The 13,048-nt window shown below is 33.0% G+C and overlaps 1 long non-coding RNA gene across 1 annotated transcript in view; it reads left to right on the forward strand.

Annotated features, from left to right (window-relative positions):
• LOC147581105 (uncharacterized) overlaps positions 1-13,048 on the forward strand; it is a 280,066-nt gene that overhangs the window by 132,549 nt on the left and 134,469 nt on the right. Inside the window, exon 3 of the long non-coding RNA XR_015251414.1 lies at positions 11,610-11,636. This is a non-coding gene — a long non-coding RNA (uncharacterized LOC147581105). The remainder of the gene's footprint in view (positions 1-11,609; positions 11,637-13,048) is intronic.

Raw genomic sequence — 13,048 nt, forward strand, 5'->3', positions numbered from 1 at the left:
TATGAAGCATTGCTAACATTTAGTATATTGTCTTTTTTCTCTGTATATACTGTTTTTATTAAAGTGCAAATCTAAATACTGAGCATATATTCTCATTTTTTAAAGTTAGCTTTAGTTTTTATTAATTTCCCATCATATTCAAAATCTAAAATATTTTAAATGTCTCTATGATATTTCAACAAATGTCTGTACCAAAATACATTTAATCCTTCCCACACTCGGGGTTTGAGGTTATTTACAGTGTTTTGTTGCTTTATCTAATGCTAAAATCAGTATTCTCATTCATATATTTTTGTTTTTTCTTCACCACATACATCCCCAAAATAAATTCCCAAAAATGTAACTGTGAACATAAAACATAATTATATCCAGCAGAATTATCTCAATAGAAATGTGTAGTAGTACCTTGAGACTATGCCTAATTCTTGGTTTCCCCTTACCCTACTGTGAGTAATACTGAAAAAAAAAAGTGATTAGTAGAAAAATTTTTGTTGATAATGAATGAAGAGAGTATTTTGTTTTAATTTGCATTAATCTGACTGCAAATGTGGTTGAATATTTTTCATATGCTTGTTAAGCATTTGTATCCTTCTCATATCATAATAGCTTACTGAGCTATTAGGTTTTTTCTTATTTATTAACAAGAATTTATTATATATTAATATTATAGATGTATTTTTATATTTATAATAAATTTCCCAAGTATCATTTACCTTTTCATTTTTTATATATATATTTGACATACTTAATTTTGACCAAACTCAAATCCTTGGAGTTTTCTATTATGATTTCTTCATTTATGTTTGGAGTCGATCCCATCTAGAGAATTGAAAAGTAAACTGATAGAATTTCCTCTAGTTCTTATTTTATCACCAAACACCTTTATTCTTATGGAATAATTTTGGATTATTATATGAAGTATGAGTGCTGATTAATACATCTATTCTCACAAGTAAATTTCGCAGGTGAACTTTAGGATCATTTTGCCATTTTGCTATTAAATAGTATATCAGTTTCAGGAAATTTCTCCTTCAGATTTTGTTTAGCACAAAGAATAGATACTTCTTAAAATTTTATATCTAAGAGAAATTTAGGTCTCTTTATTCAAATAATATTGTGAAAATTACAGTAACACAAAAATAAAAACTATAATATAATAATGAAGTATATATTTTTTAATACATGATCATGTGATATTATGTTTATACTACTATATAGTATACATTGTACAGTATAGTATATTTTGTATTACTATATGTAATATACTAATATAAAGCTGAAAGTTTAGTAATAAAACTAAATTATTTTTTAGGTGATTTCATGTTTTGGTTTAAATCATTTATTAGTGTTTTATTATTTTGTTGACATTGCAATTCTATTTTACATAATTTTATAACTGATTATTAAAGGTATTAGGAGAAAGATATAAAGAGGAAAATAGTGCTATGTTAAAAGCTTAGACTTTTGATTCCAAAGTGCTCAGTTTTTCAATACTAACTTTGGAAAAATGCATATTTCTGGTGAAATTATGTGCCCACCAAAGAATTCTATTATATAGAATTATTATATAATTAATTATTATATTAATTATTATATAATTGTGACGGTGGGAGAAAGATACTTGAATATATGCAAGATATACAAGAATATCACTAATATACCCATGTACCGCTTCTGTGGGAATAACTCAAAGCTCTAAATGAAATGAACACTAGAGAAACCTCAACAAGGGGATGACAAAGAAGAGGGGAGATACTGGGATCAGTTAAACTTATACTGTTTCATCCAAATTTACCATTTGCTTTATATAATGCATAAATGGGAGTGTATAATATAAACACTATATTAAAATCCTTGAGAAAGGACAGATATTCTGTAAAGGAAACTTTAATAACAATATCAAATTTGAAATATGTAACCATATCAACAAAACATAGAATTTATGGTTGAAGATGAGAATAAGCTGGGGAAGGAAGTAAGGAAGTAAAATTTTTCCAAATGTCTCTTCTTTCTGCAGAAAAAGAGAGAAGAGTGAAAGGAATGGATTTTATTCCTCTGAGCTAATCTTATTGCAGTGGGGGCTAAGTCTTGGATAAAAGAAAGTAAAGCATTTTGATGTACATAAGAGTGCATCTGAGTGGGGAAAATATCTAGCATATTCTTTTCTAATCATGATAGAGAAATATATGCCTGATTATGTAAATAAGAAAAGGAGAATAATATCAATTACATGATAACTTGTGGTATTACTTTCAAATTTACAAGTAGGGAAGAAAACGGATCAAATGAAAACAAAATAAAATTTGGTACCTAAGAAATATATAATTAAGATCAAAACAACAAAGTCAAATTTATAAAACAACATTAAGCAGAAACAGACTGAATTTTCTCATTAGAAGACAAAAAAAAAGAGGGATGGGGAAAGAAACACTAGACAAAAGTAAAGAAGGTAAAATGTCAGTGGTCATATCAGACATATTGCAATCAGTGTTAAAAGCCTGAAAATGAGAAAGATACCAAGCTCTGATAACACACTCCAGTTAGAAAGGTGATATGCCATGATCTTGTATTTGACAAGGCACAAAATAGCTGAATCTGTTTTTAAACGGATATTTCTATTATCCTCTATCAGGTTTGGAGAGAGAGAGGAAAAAAAATAGTCATACAAAATAAATTGCGTATTCTCTATATATTGGAGTTTATGTCTCTTGAAAAGGGAAGATACTTATTTTGGGTGCTCTGAAAAATTTGCAAAAATCTGACCATACTTGGCAGAAGAAAACGTTGAAAACTTTAAAACAAAAAAGTTTTTTTCAGGTTTCATTATTGATTATTACCAAATAAATAAAGCATAATAAAAATATAAAAAATGCAATTCATTTTGTGGAAAATACAAAAAGAAAAAAAATCACTTTATGACAAAATTGTAAAGACATAGCAGAAGTCCTACCAAAGGAAAATGCATTAACATCTTGATAAACAAAAAAGAAAAAGATTATAAATTATTTTACAAATTTAAAAAAAACTGCAAAATAAAGTAGAAAGAGACCATCCTAAAGTTAAAAATAGAAATTAAGAAAGTAGAATACAGAAAATAGTAAAATTTAAAATCAAGACTACTTAACATCTGCAATATACAGATGATTTTTGACTTACAGTGATTTAACTTTGGATTTTTCAACTTTACCATGAGAAAGCAACAGGCATTTAGTTGAAACCATACTTCAAAATTTGAATTTGGATAATTTCCAGGGTGAACGATATGTGATGCTGGACAGCAGCAGTAAGCCATAGCTCCCCCAGGCAGCCGCATGATCATGAGGGTAAATAACTGATACACTTAAAGTAATTCTGTCCCCATACAGTCATTCTGTTTTTCACTTTCAGTACAGTATTCCATAAATTCAATAAGATATTTAACACTTTATTATAAAATAGGTTTTGTGTTAGATGATTTTGCCCAAGTGTAAGCTGATGTAAGTGTTCTGAGCATGTTTAATGTAGGCTAGTAAGCTATGATGGTCTGTACATTAGGTGTCATTAAATGCATTTTCAATTTATGATGGGGTTTATCAAAATGCAATCCCACTGTAAGTCAAGGAAGAGCTGTAATGGGAAATATCTCATAGGATTTATTAAAAATAAAAGTGAGTAAAAGAAAAAAAGATGAAAAAATGTAAAAGAGATAACTACATATTTATTTCATATAACATAATATATACATATATATAACATGCATATACTTTTATATATCATAGGTACAAAATTATGAGATAACACCAGGTATAGCTTCATGAAAATATATGATAGAAAGGATAATTAGTGTCCCTGAAAATACAAAATTTCCGAAAACTAGGCATGACTACTGAATAGTTTAGAAAGGTAAATAAAGATTTACCTTTGCAAAATATGACAGATACTTTCATTTCTGATGACATCATGGACTGCATACTGTGCAAAATATTTGCACTTCAAAATAAACAAAACAAAATCTGTTCTTTAAAATATACTCTAAACAAAATAGAAACCAACACATAGACTTGGGTTAAATATAGATATGAATCTCAAATATGTAAAATGCACTTAAAAATTAAAGAAAACCATAATCCTTTAAAATGAAAGGCTTTTACCCTTTAAAATAAGTTTTAAAAATATTGAGCAAACCTTTCACAAAATAGGATGTACAAGCTACTAAGAATATGAAAATTTTATCAAAAATTGTTTTCCATCAGGGAAATGCAAATTAAAGCCCAATGGGACATTCCTTCACAGTCATTAGAACATCAAAAAATTAAGATTAATAATGCCAATTGTTAGCAAAGTTTCAGAGCAATAGGTACTTTCTTAAATTGCTGGGGGCGGGAGTTCTAAAATGTTAGAACTACCTAGGAAGGTTATCTGACAATTCCAATCCTATGTATTTACCCAAGTGAATTAAAAGCATAGTCATAAAGTAATTGTTCAAGGGTATACGTAGAAGCTTTATTCATGATATCTAAAACCTGAAATCAGCAAATGGCTCATAATATGTGATTTTGTAAACAAATTCTGATATAATCACAGAGTGGATTACTACTCAGCACTATAAAAGCAACAAATTACTGAAACTTCCAAAAATCTTTTAAAATTATTATTATTTTATTGTTATTATTGTTGTAGTTGTTATTATTATTAGCTAAGATGAAGCTGCATACAAATGCCAGACATAAAAGAGAATACTTTTTGTATGATTTCTTCTTAAACGTTACATCACCATATGTTTCTTTTTTTTTTTAATGTTTATTTATTTTGAGAGAGAGAGAGAGAGAGAGAGCATGAGCAGGGGAGGGGCAGAGAAAGAGGAGGACAGAGAATTCCAAGCAGGCTCTGCATTCTAGCACAGAGCTGGATATGGGGCTCGAACCCACAAACTGCAAGACCATGACCTGAGCCAAGATCAAGAGTTGGACACTTAGCCAACTGAGCCACCCAGGCATGCCCGTATGATTTAATTTATATGAAGTTCAGGAACATACATGATTAATTTATGGTAATAGAAATCGGAGCAATGACTGTCACTGAAAAGAATAATGAGAGAACTTTCTGAGGAAATTGTAATGTTCTATAATTTGATTGACTTTGAAGTTACATGGATATATACATTTGTCAACCAGGGCACATATAAAATAATATTCATCAAATAATTATTTGTAAAAGCAAAATCATCATTATAATTTATGACAAAAATTTAGAAATATGCTAAATATCTATCCACAGAGAATGATTATAAAATGCCTAAGGCAATTGTAATGTAGTGCAATACTATAGTGCAATAGTATACTTCAGTTAAAACTTGAAGAATTGCGGATATACAGAACAATATGAGTGACAAACACTGAAAAATACCGTGTTGCAGAAAAATACATGTGGTATTATTCCTGTTAAGCAATGTTTGAATCCATTTCAAATTAAGCAATGTATCTTACCCATAAGAAGAAACATCATAAAGCTATGAGAAGAGCCATAAAATTAATAAATCCAAAATTTGGGAAAGTGGATGCCTTTGAGTTGGAAGACAAGGGTTAGTTATGCATGTAAAGGAATACAGGGAGTTTCAAATGTTTTTGGAAAAAAAGGTTCATTTTTTTAGCCTGGTTGTGCATTCTTTTATATATGTGAAATATTTAATAATTTATAAATTGGGGTGAAGAGTCACTAGAAAAAGATTGTTTTATATCTGAATTTTATCCATACCCAGGAATACAATTCCATTGTGATTGAAATTGTTACAAAATATAAGCAGCAACAGAAATCTACCCGAAACCTGATAAGAGGAGCATAAACTAGAGAATTATGAGTCAACTCTTTTATTAGCCTTGAGTTAATATGGTAAAAATGTCAATTCTTTAAATATTGATTATTAAGTTTAATGAAATTGCATTTGGAATCCAAACAGAACTATTATGGGAATTAGATAAAATGATTTAAACTGTATATGGGAGATTAAATAAATAGGAGTCTATATAGATAGGATAAGTAATCAATAAATTGGACTGCTATAATATAGCATGTACAAAATAAATTCCAAATGGTTTGAAAAAGAATCTCCACATATAGTTTACATTACATATGCAACCTGGGTTTCTATGAGAAGCCTTCTTAAACAAAAATGGAAATCCGGTTGCCAGAAAAGAATAAATAGGCATGTTTGATAATGTAAAAATAGAAATTTTGTATTGCAAAAGATCATATTTTCCTAAAACTTGAGAGGCAATACAAAAGTAAAATAATTGAGGTTCTCTTATATTGTTTCCAACCCTGCTTTGTAGGATATTGTATATTGAGTGAATTATTTAATTACTATAATTAGATGACTGCTTTAAACTCAAATGAAATCATTAGTCAATAAGTATGTTTCAAGGCACCTATTATGTTCCAGCCCTATTATAGGTGTGGGGGACACAGCAGTGAATAGAGCCAAAGAAGAAACACCTGCCCTGTGGAGCTTACACTCTAAATAAGTGAAATATATAATAAACAAAATAATATGTAAATTGTATTTCAAAGAAAATAATATTTAGGTATGTAGTATGTGAGATAATGATACAAGCAGTGGAGAAAAGCCAGAGTAGTGATATAGGGAGTATGTCTGTGTGTGTGTGTGTATGTACAATTTTATTTTTTTTTATTTTTTTATAATGTTTATTCACTTTTGAGAGAGAGAGCACAAGCAGGGGAGGGGCAGAGAGAGAAGGAGACACAGAATCTGAAGCAGGCTCTGGGCTCTGAGCTGTTAGCACAGAGACGGCGTGGGGCTCGAACTCATGAGCGGTGAGATCTTGACCTGAGCCAAAGTCAGACGCCTAACTGACTGAGCCACCCAGGCTCCCCTGCGTATGTACAATTTTAGACAAGATATTCAGGGAATTGCTCATTGAGTAGGTGACAGGTGACTAAAGACCTGAAGGAAAGAAGAAAACAAGTCATGTGACTATTCAAGCTAAAACTATTAGAGGCAAATGAAAGAGCAGTTCAAAGGCGTGAGTTAGGAACATGCTACGTTTTTTGGAGGAGCAACAGAAAGGCCAATGTGGTTATAACATAATGAGCTGGGTTGGGGGCAGTGGAAAGGAAGGGACGGGTGATAACGGCAAAGAGGTAACAATGGACCAAATCAAGACTTTCCACAGTAATAGCAGAAAAGGCAGAATATATAGTCAAAAGCAGATTGCCAGAATTAAGAAAATTCAGTAAGCTTGTGGAAATTCTCTTGAATAAGTTTCTGTTTTCTCAGTGAAATAGAAAGCAAGGTGGTTGCTGAGAGCGAACATGAGGGAGGAACAACTGGAGAATTTTAGGAGGAGGAGATCTGAGTAAATCATCATTGTAGGTGATGGAGAGAGTGAATGGAACTATAGTACCATTGAGCACCCAGAACACAGTTGAGGTTTGTGATTATAAATGTAATGTGAGTTCAGGAAGCATTCTGTGTGTGTGTTTCTCCAGCCATACTCAGTACAAATGTACGTGCCGGAAGAGACGGAGTTGGATTTAACCAGTTTGGTTGTATTGCTATTTGTTACAATGACTTGAAAAGGAGTGAGGGAATTTGAAGTGTATGTGGGGGAGTAAATAGAACTAACTGAGGAAGGTAAGCTGTGTAAACAGGTGAGTGGGGACACAAGGATGAAGACCATAAAAATCTAGTCGAGTCAATAGATTATTGACTTCCAGGTCCTCTGGAATCGAGGGTTGTTAAAAATGGGGTTTAAGAGAATGAGCTGAAAACATTAGATGTTATATATCAGTCATAGGTTGGCAATATTGGCATGTAGTTATAGAAGAAAACACCTGCATTTCTCACAAAGTTTAAAGATAAATAATATCTATTAGATTCATGAAAATTCCAATTCAGTAATTTGTTTTGGACACAGGATTGAAGAGGCACTTTGTACAATATTTAGTAGTCTACTTGATAACAAGCTTCTCAAAAAAAAAAAAAAAAAACTGGCTAAATGTATTATTAAATCCATAGTTCTGTTTTTCATCATTTTTTTCAAAAGCATTTTGGAAGCCATTGATAATTTCTTGAGTGACATTATTTTGTCACCTCTGAGTATAGGGATTTTTATATGTTTTAAAAAATACCCTTTTTGGTGGATGCTTTATATTTTAATGCTGGAATCAGCAGTATCCCAATGTGACACCAAACAAAACATCGACTTTTAAATGAATCATTGTTTTCTTTTGGAACTAGAATTAGAATAGCTGATTCATCCACAATCTATTATGTGTACATTATTGTTGCTATTGTGATAATAGAGAATTTTATTTATTTTTATGCCGGATTATATTGTGAGTACACTTTTAGTCAGCTTGGGTTTAGCAATCCTGTTATATTTGTCCTTAGAATGTCTTTCACATGTTCGAGGTTTGTACTTGAAAAGTTTGTAAATAAATAAATAAATAAATAAATAAATAAATAAATAAACGTATTATTTTTAGAGAATAAATTTATTCAATTGTGAAAAAATACCCCTTTCAAGCTTTAATACCCATTTGTTCAAATACATATAATTTACATGTTTGTGTCTGTTTATTTATTTGTGCATATGTATGTGGGGCTTTATGACTGACAGTCCTTTTTAACACTGATTCTTAAATTTCATATACTGAAGCATCTTTAAAAATATGTGTTCCCATGGGGTGCCTGGGTGGCTCAGTCAGTTGGGTGTCTGACTTCGGCTCAGGTCATGATCTTGAAGTCCGTGAGTTCAAGTCCCACGTCAGGCTCTGTGCGGACAGCTCGGAGCCTGGAGCCTGCCTCAGATCCTGTCTCCCTCTCTCTCTGCCCCTCCTCCACTTGCACTCTGTCTCTCTCTCAAAAATAAAGTAAAAACATAAAAAAAAATTAATGAAAAATATGTGTTCCCATAAAATAACATTTCCCACCTACTCTCATCTACTTATGGTGGTCATTTTTTCTACAATGTTCACTTTCCATTCTTCACATGTCTTTTGTAAGGTTCCAGTACTAGAACTTCAGTCCTAATCTACCATAACATTTATTTTTGGCTGTTGAAGACATGTAGGTCCTCTGTTTTAGGGAACTTGAATATGAAGTCACTTTGTTATGCTATAAATGTTTGTAGAAACATAGATTTCTGTAAACACAGTTAAAAGTATTTTTTCAATACAGTTTTAATTTGAATTAAATTCCTATTTCCTGTATACACATAACCTCTAAAAAATCCCTAGAATTTTAAAGTTTTCCAGGGAAGAGGGAACTTAGATCATTTTTTCTAATTCTTTTTTATTTTAATGTTTATTTTTGAGAGAGAGAGACATAGTGTGAGCAGGGGAGGGGCAGAGAGAGGGGGAGACACAGAATCTGAAACAGGCTCCAGGTTCTGAGCTGTCAGCACAGAGCCCAATACAGGGCTCGAACTCACAGACCCCGAAATCATGACCTGAGCCAAAGTTGGACGCTTAACCAACTGAGCCACCCAGGCGCCATGGAACTTTGATTAATTGTTTTAACATTTTGCATAATCTGTGCAAGATGATAATAAATGTTCTATTTGTTGTGTACTCTATTTTCTAATAAGACCATCACAAAATATATTAGAATGTTAAAAATTCTGGGAAGTTCTGTAGCAAAGAAATCTGACCAAATTCAATACAGCTTTTCTCAAACATGGTTGATATCAGAATTACTTCCCGTCTTTGTTTTTTGCTGAACACCTATTAACATCTCATTGAACAAATTGTTCTCAGAACAGTTTAAGAAATTCTGTTCTCTCCTTAGAGGAATAAACAGAGACATGGTATATTAATATGTTATTCTAAAGTATATGGCTATTTACTAGCAGAAAGTATCAGAACTAATTTGGACTCCCAATTAAGTGTCTCTTTCTTCCTGCCGTTTGTCTCCTGGTATTTTCTTATTCCCAGTGCTGTATTGAGCCATCTGTAACACTAATCCTGTCTTTGTTTAAAATGCTGATATTTTGTTTTTGATTTATTTGTACAAATTTTATTTTTAAATATTGATTAAAATATTATATATCTTGGTTACTGAGTTTTGTGTTGTCCCCTATATTTTGTGCATGAGTGCCCCATTCAACTAGCCCAGTTCTGGGTTGGATTATCCCAACAAAACTGTATGTGTCTCCTCCAGTCTTGGAATATCCAAATCATTCCATATTCCAGATTATTTTGAAGTATGATGAATTAGTTAGGTCTCCACATCAAAACCCAATCTTTGGTTACTCTCATTCTTCACATTTATAGAGAGAAACATCCTAGTGTTTTCTGCCCTTTTGTTCCTGGGAATAAGAATATCCCTCCGATTATTTTGCATATTAATTTATAAATACCATGTAGATTATTGCACTTTCTGAAAGTCTGAGATTTTAATTAACTGATAATTAACAACCCAGATCTTACATTAACCAGTTCCTATGTTCAAGGGAATAAACTTGGGGCTGAGATAACATCTACTAGCTCCACTTAATAAAAATTCATATTCACGAGCTCAGTGAACTCTAATACAGCATGTCCCAAAGTATGTTTCAGAGAAGGGGATGTTAATAGGTTCAGGGCAGGGGGGTGGAGGGATGTAATAATAAAATTAGTTGGATAGATAAAGATCTGAAGGAAACTAAAGAGAATCTTTATTTCAGGACTTCTCAGAGCCTTTAATATGCTGATGTTCTCCAGGAATATGAAAAAAAAAAAAAAACTCTTATACAATGCGGTGTTTCTTAAACATATCTGACTGTAGAATCTTTATATATTTATCTGAATGTATGAGAGCTTTTGCACAAAACATCTGTCATGGCACTATTGTTTCACAGATCATGTTTGGAAAGTATATCTCTAATAAGCTAGCTGAACCTGGATTGTGTTTTATAGAAAGTGTTTTTCAGATGATGTGTAATTCAATGTCCTATGGTACCACTTTGTTTTCCAATAGTGGTTCACTTACCCCAAACCAGCCAGGACTCTTCTTGTGCATGAGAGAAATACTGAAAATTAATTGTTTTACTAGGTGGAAATTTATAAGAATAGACTATTTTTTCTGATCATCATATCCAACTTTTTCACAGCTGAATGTTTTTATAACTCTTCGGTAGCTGGTATCCACTTAATGAAAGAGTTCTCCCTAATCAGTCTCATATGGAAGAGCTGATATGTTTACCCCTCTTGTCTCAGGTATTTCTGACCTGTTTACTTCAAAAGAAATTTTGAAAATGTAGAAAATCTAAACTTCCTTCCTCGTTATACCTGTATTATTTTCTATATACAATGCACGCCTAGACCATCCCTGAGGTCTAGAAAAACTCTTATTTTGCTTCTTTTCCGTGCTCTCAGAGATGCTGACAGAAATAATTCCTTGCCCTCAGAGCCAGTTATTAATTGGAAAAAGATTAATAGTGATCTGCTGAAAATTTAATGTGAAGTTTAAATCTGGTATTCCTGAAAAGATGTTTGAGAATAATTTTATATTTTAGAGAAATTTTGGATTAAGTTCTGATAATAGTATTTTCAGCTGCAGACAAAGATCCAGTACTGACCACAGTTTAAAACCATCGTCTCTAACTCCTTCTCCATTTCTTTTGTTTTAGGTGTGGACACTTTGATAGCCTGTCAAGGTATGGTAACGAAACATCGTCCTTTAATAATAGCACAACAACTACCCGTAGTACATGTAAACTTATTCATATAAGTTAGTTCTCAGCTCTGAGCACCCCATCCATGGCGCATTCCCTGGCCACACACGTGGACCCTATTTGGATTCGAAAGGAATTTCCTCATCTTTAGCAGCCTTACTTTCAGAGTTTGAGTTTCTCAAAGTGAAATAGGTAATTGTTGTTTATAAAATATTATGATGGTACGGAGTCTGTAGCAACTAAAAACATCCCAGTGTTTGCTGCAAGGCATGAGGAGACAGTGACACAGCTCATTTCCTCAGCCGAGCTCTCTTTGCCGCCTTGTACAACACTTATTTCAAAGCACGCCACAGCTTAGAACTGTCGTGATCCCCATTAATATAAAATCATTGACCCCTGCTCCCGCTGGTGCGACTAAATTACATTCTGCTGCTCAGCGGCAGCCGCGCATGGGGCCAGCGCTTTTAGTCATCGCCAGGTGCCTTGATGCAGGCGCAGCCCCTCCTACGCCCAGGGTTTGCCTTTAATGAGGATTAGGCACCTTCAAAGATCTAGGAGGACCCACTCCCAGGATGGAAGCCTTTCTAATGGCATCTGGGCTTATCGTAGGCAGTAATTTAGTATCTCGGAGGAGACTGAAGAGATTCATTTCTCGCCTCTAAGAAATTGCAAGAATGTGTGGTTTTGTGATTGGCTTCCCCCCCCCCTCCTCCACCAGCACAAATTCAAGAGCATTATGCCTAACAATATCCTGGTTTTATAAAGCCTAGAAGGTGGATGTGGTAAAACAGTATCCCAAATTATGATATATCCCAGCTGAGGAAATTCCTCCTTTATACTATATTACATGATGTGCTGCTAATAGGACTAAACCCACTCACAGATGCCCCACGCTCATTTCATTTTTGTGTTTCAGTGGTGGAATTTCCTTACTAAAGGATTGATAGCCGGGTCCAGAGTGTGGTCTGTCTTCTCATTGTGTGGTCTCCCTTTGCATCAGCTCCTCACCCTCTCAGGCCTGCCCTTCCACGTGGTTCCCTTGCCCTCTGAAAATGAGGGGATCAGGGGTCTGCACCTTCCTACAGTGGGTGTGGAATTTGCAGGAATGTTCTCTGTGCTGCTACAGCAATCACTCCTGCCTTGACTGTTAAGGGACAAAGCTGGAGAGTGCTAGGTATAATGAAATGTAGAAAGTAGTCATCGAACACAGCAAACATACTTAGATAATCAAAGTCCTCCCTTACAAAAATTGCAGAAAAATGAAAAAAAAGTATTTAAGGATCAGTCACACATATGGTATTAAAATAAGTGTGATTATGTGAATGTATATACATATATTCACACAATTATTTGCAGTGTGTTTAGATTAGTTCTTTATATAGCAAACTGTTACT

The sequence above is a fragment of the Puma concolor genome, chromosome B2 (genome assembly GCF_028749965.1).
Source record: "Puma concolor isolate L17-30 chromosome B2, mPumCon1.1.hap2, whole genome shotgun sequence".
Classification (NCBI taxonomy): Eukaryota; Metazoa; Chordata; class Mammalia; order Carnivora; family Felidae; genus Puma; species Puma concolor.